Source organism: Oncorhynchus mykiss, chromosome 18 (assembly GCF_057628025.1).
Source record: "Oncorhynchus mykiss isolate SJ-2025 chromosome 18, ASM5762802v1, whole genome shotgun sequence".
In the NCBI taxonomy this organism is placed as follows: Eukaryota; Metazoa; Chordata; class Actinopteri; order Salmoniformes; family Salmonidae; genus Oncorhynchus; species Oncorhynchus mykiss.
The window spans coordinates 59,777,712-59,787,131 of NC_143039.1; positions in this window are offsets into that span (position 1 = coordinate 59,777,712).

Below are 9,420 nucleotides of genomic sequence, written 5' to 3' on the forward strand. Positions count from 1 at the left end.
CTTTGCATACAAGCTTGATGACGAGTTTGGAGGGTACTATCGTGTTAAAAGCTGAGCTGTAGTTGATGAACAGCATTCTCACATAGGTATTCCTCTTATCCAGATGGGTTAGGGCAGTGTGCAGTGTGGTTGCGATTATGTCGTCTGTGGACCTATTGGGGTGGTAAGCAAACTGGAGTGGGTCTAGTGTGTCAGGTAGGGTGGAGGTGTTATGGTCCTTTGACTAGTCTCTCAAAGCACTTCATGATGACGGAAGTGAGTGCTTTCTTGGGAACAGGAACAATGGTGGCCCTCTTGAAGCATGTGGGAACAGCAGACTGGGATAAGGATTGATTGAATATGTCCGTAAACACACTAGCCAGCTGGTCTGCGCATGCTCTGAGGACGCGGCTGGGGATGCCGTCTGGGCCGCAGCCTTGCGAGGGTTAACACGTTTAAATGTTTTACTCACGTTGGCTGCAGTGAAGGAGAATCCGTGGGTTTTGATATCGGGTCGTGTCAGTGGCACTGTATTGTCCTCAAAGCGAGCAAAGAAGTTGTTTCAGTCTGTCTGGGAGCAAGACATCCTGGTCCGCGACGGGGCTGGTTTTCTTTTTGTAATCCGTGATTGACTGTAGACCCTGCCACATACCTCATGTGTCTGAGCCGTTGAATTGCGACTCTACTTTGTCTCTATACTGACGCTTAGCTTGTTTGATTGCCTTGCGGAGGGAATAGCTACACTGTTTGTATTCGGTCATGTTTCCGGTCACCTTGCCCTGGTTAAAAGCAGTGGTTCGTGCTTTCAGTTTCACGCAAATGATTCCATCAATCCACAGTTTCTGGTTTGGGAATGTTTTAATAGTTGCTGTGGGTATGACATCGCCGATGCACTTGCTAATAAACTCGCTCACTGAATCAGCGTATTCGTCAATGTTGTTGTTTGACGCAATGCGGAACATATCCCAATCCACGTGATCGAAGCAATCTTGAAGCGTGGAATCCGATTGGTCGGACCAGCGTTGAACAGACCTGAGCAAGGGAGCTTCCTGTTTTGGTCTCTGTCTATAGGCAGGGAGCAAGAAAATGGAGTGGTGGTCAGCTTTTCCGCAAGGAGGGCGGGGGAGGGCCTTATATGCGTCGCGAAAGTTATAATAACAATAATCCAGGGTTTTACCAGCCCTGGTAGCACAATCGATATGCTGATAGAATTTAGGGAGTATTGTTTTCAGATTAGCCTTGTTAAAATCCCCAGCTACAATGAATGCAGCCTCAGGATATGTGGTTTCCAGTTTACATAGTGTCAAATAAAGTTCGTTCAGGGCCTTCGATGTGTCTGCTTGGGGGGGAATATATGCGGCTGTGATTATAATCGAAGAGAATTCTCTTGGTAGATAATGCGGTCGACATTTGATTGTGAGGAATTCTAAGTCAGGTGAACAGAAAGACTTGAGTTCAAGTATGTTGTTATGATCACACCACGTCTCGTTAATCATAAGGCATACCCTCCTGCCCCTCTTCTTACCAGAAAGATGCTTGTTTCTGTCTGCGCGATGCGTGAAGAAACCAGCTGGCTGTATCAACTCCGATAGCGTGTCTCGAGTGAGCCATATTTCCGTGAAGCAAAGAATGTTACAGTCTCTTATGTCTCTCTGGAATGCTACCCTTGACCGGATTTCATCAACCTTGTTGTCAAGAGACTGGACATTATGCTCGGGAGCGGTGCGCGATGTGCCCGTCTCCGAAGCCTGACCAGAAGACCGCTTTGTCTGCCCCTTTTACGGCGTCGTTGTTTTGGTTCGCCGGCTGGGATCCGATCCATTGTCCTGGGTGGTGGGAAAAACAGAGGATCCGCTTTGGGAAAGTCGTATTCCTGGTCGTAATGATGGTGAGTTGATGTTGCTCTTATATCCAGTAGTTCCTCCCGACTGTATGTAATACAATCTAAGATTACCGGGGGTATCAATGTAAGAAATAACATGTTAAAAAAAATTTGATACTGCATAGTTTCCTAGGAACACGAAGCGAGGCGGCCATCTCTGTCGGCGCCGGAAGTACCCATACCCCAACCAGAAGCCATGGATTACAGGCAGCGGTAACGGAGCGCCAAGTCTAGGTCTAAGAGGCTTCCAAACGGCTTCTACCCCCAAGCCATAAGACTCCTCAAATGGCTACCCAGACTATTTGCAGTGCCCCACCTACCCCCCCTCACACCCTCTTTACACCACTGCTACTCTCTGTTGTCATCTATGCATAGTTACTTTAATAACTCTACCTACATGTACATACTACCTCAACTAACCAGTGCCCCCGCACATTGACTCTGTATCGGCACCCCGCTGTATATAGTCTCACTATTGTTATTTTACTGCTGCTTTTTAATTACTTGTTACTTTTATCTCTTGTTTTTATCCATATTTTTTGAAACTGCATTGTTGGTTAGGGGCTCGTAAGTAAGCTGTAAGGTTGTATTCGGCTCATGTGACTAATAACATTTGATTTGATTTGAAGGTTTTGTATGTAAGATGACTAAATAAAGAGCAACATTATTGATTATTTTTATATTATTATTTGTGCCCAATAAGAGCTCTTCGTCACTTCCCACCAGCCAGGTTGTGACAAAAACTCACACTCATTCTTATGTTTAATAAATGTATCGTATAGTGTGTGTGTGGCAGGCTTACAATGATTGCAAAAAAACATTTGAGAGTGCGCTGACCCTGGTGCTAGAGGGGGTACGCAGATGGAGGTTGAATGTTTGAAGGGGTACGGGACTATAAAAAGTTTGGGAACCACTGGATTACAAGATCCTCCTTCTAACCTACAGTGAGGGAAAAATGTATTTGATCCCATGCTGATTTTGTACGTTTGCCGCCTGACAAAGAAATGATCAGTCTATCATTTTAATGGTAGGTTTATTTGAACAGTGAGAGACAGAATAACAACAAAAAAATCCAGAAAAACGCATGTCAAAATTGTTGCATTTTAATGAGGGAAATAAGTATTTGACCCCCTCTCAATCAGAAAGATTTCTGGCTCCCAGGTGTCTTTTATACAGGTAACGAGCTGAGATTAGGAGCCCACTCTTAAAGGGAGTGCTCCTAATCTCAGCTTGTTACCTGTATAAAAGACACCTGTCCACAGAAGCAATCAATCAATCAGATTCCAAACTCTCCACCATGGCCAAGACCAAAGAGCTCTCCAGGGATGTCAGGGACAAGATTGTAGACCTACACAAGGCTGTAATGGGCTACAAGACCATCGCCAAGCAGCTTGGAAGAAACACAAATGGAAGAAACACAAAATAACTGTCATCTCCCTTGGCCTGGGGCTCCATGCATGGTCTCACCTTGTGGAGTTACAATGATCATGAGAACGGTGAGGAATCAGCCTAGAACTACACGGGAGGATCTTGTCAATCTCAAGGCAGCTGGGACCATAGTCACCAAGAAAACAATTGGTAACACACTACGCCGTGAAGGACTGAAATCCTGCAGCACCCTCAAGGTCCCCCTGCTCAAGAAAGCACATATACATGCCCGTCTGAAGTTTGCCAATGAACATCTGAATGATTCAGAGGGCAACTGGGTCAAAGTGTTGTGGTCAGATGAGACCAAAATGGAGCTCTTTGGCATCAACTCAACTCGCCGTGTTTGGTGGAGGAGGAATGCTGCCTATGACCCCAAGAACACCATCCCCACCGTCAAACATGGACGTGGAAACATTATGCTTTTGGGGTGTTTTTCTGCTAAGGGGACAGGACAACTTCACCACATCAAAGGGATGATGGACGGGGCCATGTACCATCAAATCTTGTGTGAGAACCTCCTTCCCTCAGCCAGGGCATTGAAAATGGGTCGTGGATGGGTGTTCCAGCATGACAATGACCCAAAACACACGGCCAAGGCAACAAAGGAGTGGCTCAAGAAGAAGCACATTAAGGTCCTGGAGTGGCCTAGCTAGTCTCCAGACCTTATTCCCATAGAAAACCTGTGGAGGGAGCTGAAGGTTCGAGTTGCCTAACGTCAGCCTCGAAACCTTAATGACTTGGAGAAGATTTGCAAAGAGGAGTGGGACAAAATCCCTCCTGAGATGTGTGCAAACCTGGTGGCCAACTACAAGAAACGTCTGACCTCTGTGATTGCCAACAAGGGTTTTGCCACCAAGTACTAAGTCATGTTTTGCAGAGGGGTCAAATAATTATTTCCCTCATTAAAATGCAAATCAATTTATAACAATTTTGACATGTGTTTTTCTGGATTATTTTTGTTGTTATTCTGTCTCTCACTGTTCAAATAAACCTACCATTAAAATTATAGACTGATAATTTCTTTGTCAGTGGGCAAACGTACAAAATCAGCAGGGGATCAAATACTTTTTTCCCTCACTGTACAAAGCCCTTACCTCTCAGACCTTTTCCCCCACCAGCCCACACGCGCACTCCATTCCACCACAGTGGGTCACTTTGTCATCCCCAGGTCGAAGCTCCAGAGCCTTGGCGATAGGGCCTTCTCCAGGCTCTGGAACACACACATACACACATACAAGCAAAGAAATGCACTACTAAGCCACTCCTCTCTTCACCATACTGAGCAGCACCTAACCCTTACCCTACACCTTACCCTAAACCGGGTTTATATCCAAATCCCAACCCTCCCCTCCCCATACACTGATACATCACACTCTGTCCCTTCTTCCCGTCTTGTTTAGTCTGATGTTTTGTTTTTCATTTCTATAACTGTAAAGCAACTTTAGGTCTTTGAAATTCCCATGTATTATTATTATTACTGTTCTACTAGTCTATGGCTAGATGACTCCTGATATCTCCAGGTGTGTATCATTTCTCTTTTGTCTTTATCTGTTGTGGTTTAAGTGCTACTTTAAGTGCTGCCTGTCTTCCCAGTGGCCTGATAGATGTGTGAACTACTGACTGCTCATAATTTGCAGATAGTTGTCGATAGTGTGCTCTCCACCTCTGCTAGGCCATTAGCAATTAGCAATTATTGTCAGTTATTCAGTCTCCCCTGGTTTCCTAGCGGAGGTTGTGTCAGTGGCAGTTTTGACGCAAAACTAAGGCCGTCTCCGAAACAAAGAGAGTTCTGCGTAATCATTTGAGGGAGGCTCCACACCTCTCTCTCACTTAAGTGTCTTACCTAGTTATTTACAGATGATGTAATTTAGCTATTTTGTAGCTTTGTCGACTATGTGTGTGTTGTCTCTACATATTCACACCTCTCCGTGTAGGCTTTACAGACGCTCCCCACCCCATGGCTGCAACCCTTCTAATTTAGTGTACACTGCACGCACAACCCATGTGGAATTCCGGGTTGGAACTGCCGACCTGTGGTGAAGAAGCTGAGTTCATCTCAGCCTATGCTGCCCTTCAGTCTCTTAACTTTTTGGCCCTGACCGAGACATGGATCCCCCCAGAGAACACTGCTACTCCGGCTGCTCTTTCTTCATCTGACTATGTTTTCTCTCATAGTCCGAGAGCATCTGGTTGTCACGGTGGTGGAGATTTTCTATTTTCTCTCTCTCTCTCTCACCTGTCCATCTCCTCATTTGAATTCCATGCTGTCATTGTCACCTGTCCACTCAAGCTTAATATTATTGTCATCTATCGCCCACCAGGTGCCCTTGGAGTTCGTCAATGAGCTTGACACCTTGAAAAGCTCACTTCCTGACGATGGCTCACCACTCTTCGTACTTGGCGACTTCAACCTTCCGACATCTGCCTTCAATTAATTTATTCCAACTCTCTCTTTCCCCTCCTTAACTCGTTTGACCTTACCCTTTCCCAATCCCCTCCAACTCACAAGGCAGGCAATTTGTTTCCTTTTCTGTCTCCCTTTTCTTCAACCCTAACCACTCAGCCCCTACCCAGATGGTCATGTGCCATCGCAATCTTCGCTCTCTCTCTCCCACTACTCTCTCTGAGCGAAAATGGAGAACTAAACTCTCTCAGAACAATATTCTTAACCAGTCAGGCTTCAAGACGGGTCACTCAACCGAGACTGCTCTTCTCTGTGTTATGGAGGCTCTCTGCACAGCCAAAGCTGACTCTCTCTCCTCTGTTCTCATCCTACTAGATATATCCGCTGCCGTTGACACCGTGAACCATCAGATCCTCCTGTCCACCCTCTCAGGGATGGGTGTCTCAGGCAATGCACACTCTTTGATTGCATCCTACCTGGCAGGACGCTCCCACCAGGTGACATGGAGAGGATCTGTGTCTGCACCATGTACTCTCCCTAAGGGTGTCCCCCAGGGCTCGGTTCTAGGCCCTTTACTCACCTCGCTATACACCAAGTCACTCAGCCCCGTCATATCCTCACAAGGTCTCTCCTATCATTGCAATGCGGATGACACTCAGCAACTTTTCTCCTTCCCCCCCTTCTGACACCCAGGTGGCAACACGCATCTCTGCGTGCCTGGGAGATATATAAACTTGGATGTCGGCCCACCATCTCAAGCTCAACCTCGACAAGACGGAACTGCTCTTCCTCCCGGGGAAGGCCTGCCTGCTCAAAGACTTCTCCATTATGGTTGACAACTCCAGTGTCGCCCTCCCAGACTGCAAAGAATCTTGGCGTGACCCTGGCCAACACCCTGTCATTCTCTGCAAACATCAAAGCAGTGACCCGCTCCTGCAGGTTTATGCTCTACAACATCCATAGAGTACGATCCTATCTCACACAGGAAGCGGCGCAGGTCCTAATCCAGGCACTTGTTCTCCCATCTGTACTGCTGCAACTTGCTGTTGGCTGGGCTCCCCGCTTGTGCCATCAGACCCCTGCAACTTATCCAGAACACAGCAGCCTGCCTGGTTTTCAACCTTCCCAAGTTCTCTCATGTCACCCCACTCCTCCGCACACTCCACTAGCTTCCAGTTGAAGCTTGCATCCACTACAAGACCATGGTGCTTACCTACGGAACAGGAAGAGGAACTGCCCCTCCCTACCTTCAGGCTATGCTCAAACCCTACACCCCAACCCGAGGACTCCGTTCTGCCTCCTCAGGTCTCTTAGTCCTCTCACCGCTACGGGAGGGCAGCTCCCGCTCAGCCCAGTCCAAGCTCTTCTCTGTCCTGGCACCCCAATGGTGGAACCAGCTTCCCCCTTAAGCTAGGACAGCAGAGTCCCTTCCCATCTTCTGAAAACATCTGAAACCCTACCTCTTCAAAGAGTATCTTAAATAATCCTCCTCCTCACCTCGACCCCCCACCAAATTAAAATAAATACATAATAATAATTAATAAACAGCACTTTTCCCATTCTATCTCTGAATCTGCTGATAGCTACATTACTGAGGAAAATGTACTTTCTATGCCTGTGCTATGTGGTTGTCCCACCTAGCTATCTAAAGATGAATGCACTAACTTGAAGTCGCTCTGGATAAGAGCGTCTGCTACATGACTAAAATGTAAATGCAAAGATAAAAGCGCCTGCTAAGTGGTATAACTATTATATTTAGGTTTAGCTGGTAATGCTACCTAAGCTCCACTAGAGGGAGTGCGTCGTCTGTAAAATGCAAACATAGAAAATATTTAGAGCTGTCTTGATGTTCGCTCATTAGAGGGGAACTCTTAAAACTGATGCGAGACGAGACTGATGCGTGGAGAACGGACACCAAATTAGAACAGATTAATTTTGGTCCGTGCTCGTGTGGAGTGTGAGACATAAAATGGCCTATTTTCTAATTGGCTAAACAGATCAAATCACATTTTATTCGTCATATGTTTTGTAAACAACAGGTGTGCATTAACAGTGAAACGCTTTCGGACCCTTTCCAACGATACAGACAAAAATGTGAAATAATAGAAAAGTAATAACACGGAATAATAAATACACAAGGAGTATCGATCATATACAGGGATAGCCTATCAGTACCGAGTCGATGTTGGTTCCAGCCTTTGTGCATCTGTACCGCTTGCCGTGCCGCAGCAGAGCAAACGGTCTCGTATTTTTTTTATTTTTTTTATTTCAACTTTATTTAACCAGGTGGGCCAGTTGAGAACAAGTTCTCATTTACAACTGCGACCTGGCCAAGATAAAGCAAAGCAGTGCGACACAAACAACAACACAGAGTTACACATGGAATAAACAAACGTACAGTCAATAACACAATAGAAAACAATCTATACACAGTGTGTGCAAATGAAGTAAGATTAGGGAGGTATGGCAATACATAGGCCCTAGTGGCGAAGTAATTACAATTTAGCATTTAAACACTGGAGCTATAGATGTGCAGAAGATGAATATGCAAGTAGAGATACTCGGTTGCAAAGGAGAAGAACATTTTTTGCAATATGGGAATGAGGTAGTTGGATGGGCTATTTACAGATGGGCTATGTACAGGTGTAAGATCTGTGAGGTGCTCTGACAGCTGATGCTTAAAGTTAGTGAGGGAGATATGAGTCTCCAGCTTCAGTGATTTTTGCAATTCGTTCCAGTCATTGGCAGCAGAGAACTGGAAGGAAAGGCAGCCAAAGGAGGAATTGGCTTTGGGTTACATATCCGTCCCATATCCGGATGGTTACATTTCCGTTGTATACCAGACTGGCCTCGCCCTAATCCAGTAATTTCATGTCTGTCTGTGCATGTTGAAGGAACTATGGGAAGGGAAGGGGACTAGGAACAGAAATTTAACTGGGCCCAAGAGTTCTGGGGAATGGGTTTAGCAACAGAAATGGAACTGGGACCAATAGTTTTGGGGAACACACACATGCTCAATAGTGTATTTCTTCTGATTATGTCTGTCCAAAATGAAATATCCTCAATTATGTCTGTCTAAATAATATCTCTTTCTGATGCATGTCTGTTCTACATAATGCATTTCTATCAGTGTATATCCCTATCATGAGTTCAGACAACAATCCCATAATCATGCCCTAACCCTGTCCTGCCCTCTCTTGTTTTTGACTGTGCATTTCTCCTCGTCTTTAATTCTTTCCCCCCATTTTCCTTATTGAAGGCTCAATTCCATACTCAGCCCTATTCCATAGATACGTGTATCTGAACAGAGCTCATTGGAATAGGCTACTACTACAGCCAATGCTACGAGATCTGGACCTTAATGACACAGGTGGTAGTGTACTTGCCCCATGGACAGTGTTGCTGGTTCAAACCTCGCTTCATCTTTCCCCTCAATCGCTAGGAATATGTACCCAATACATGTTCTAAGCATGTATGGGAGAGTGAATTACCTAATTAAGCAATAAGGCACGAGGGGGTGTGGTACATTGGCCAATATATCACGGCTAAGGGCTGTTCTTAGGCACAACGCATCCCAGAGTGCCTGGACACAGCCTTTAGTTGTGGTATATTGGCCATATATCACAAATCCGAGAGATGCCTTATTGCTATTATAAACTGGTTACCAACGTAATTAGAACAGTAAAAATAAATGTTCTGTCATACCCGTGGTATACGGTCTGATATA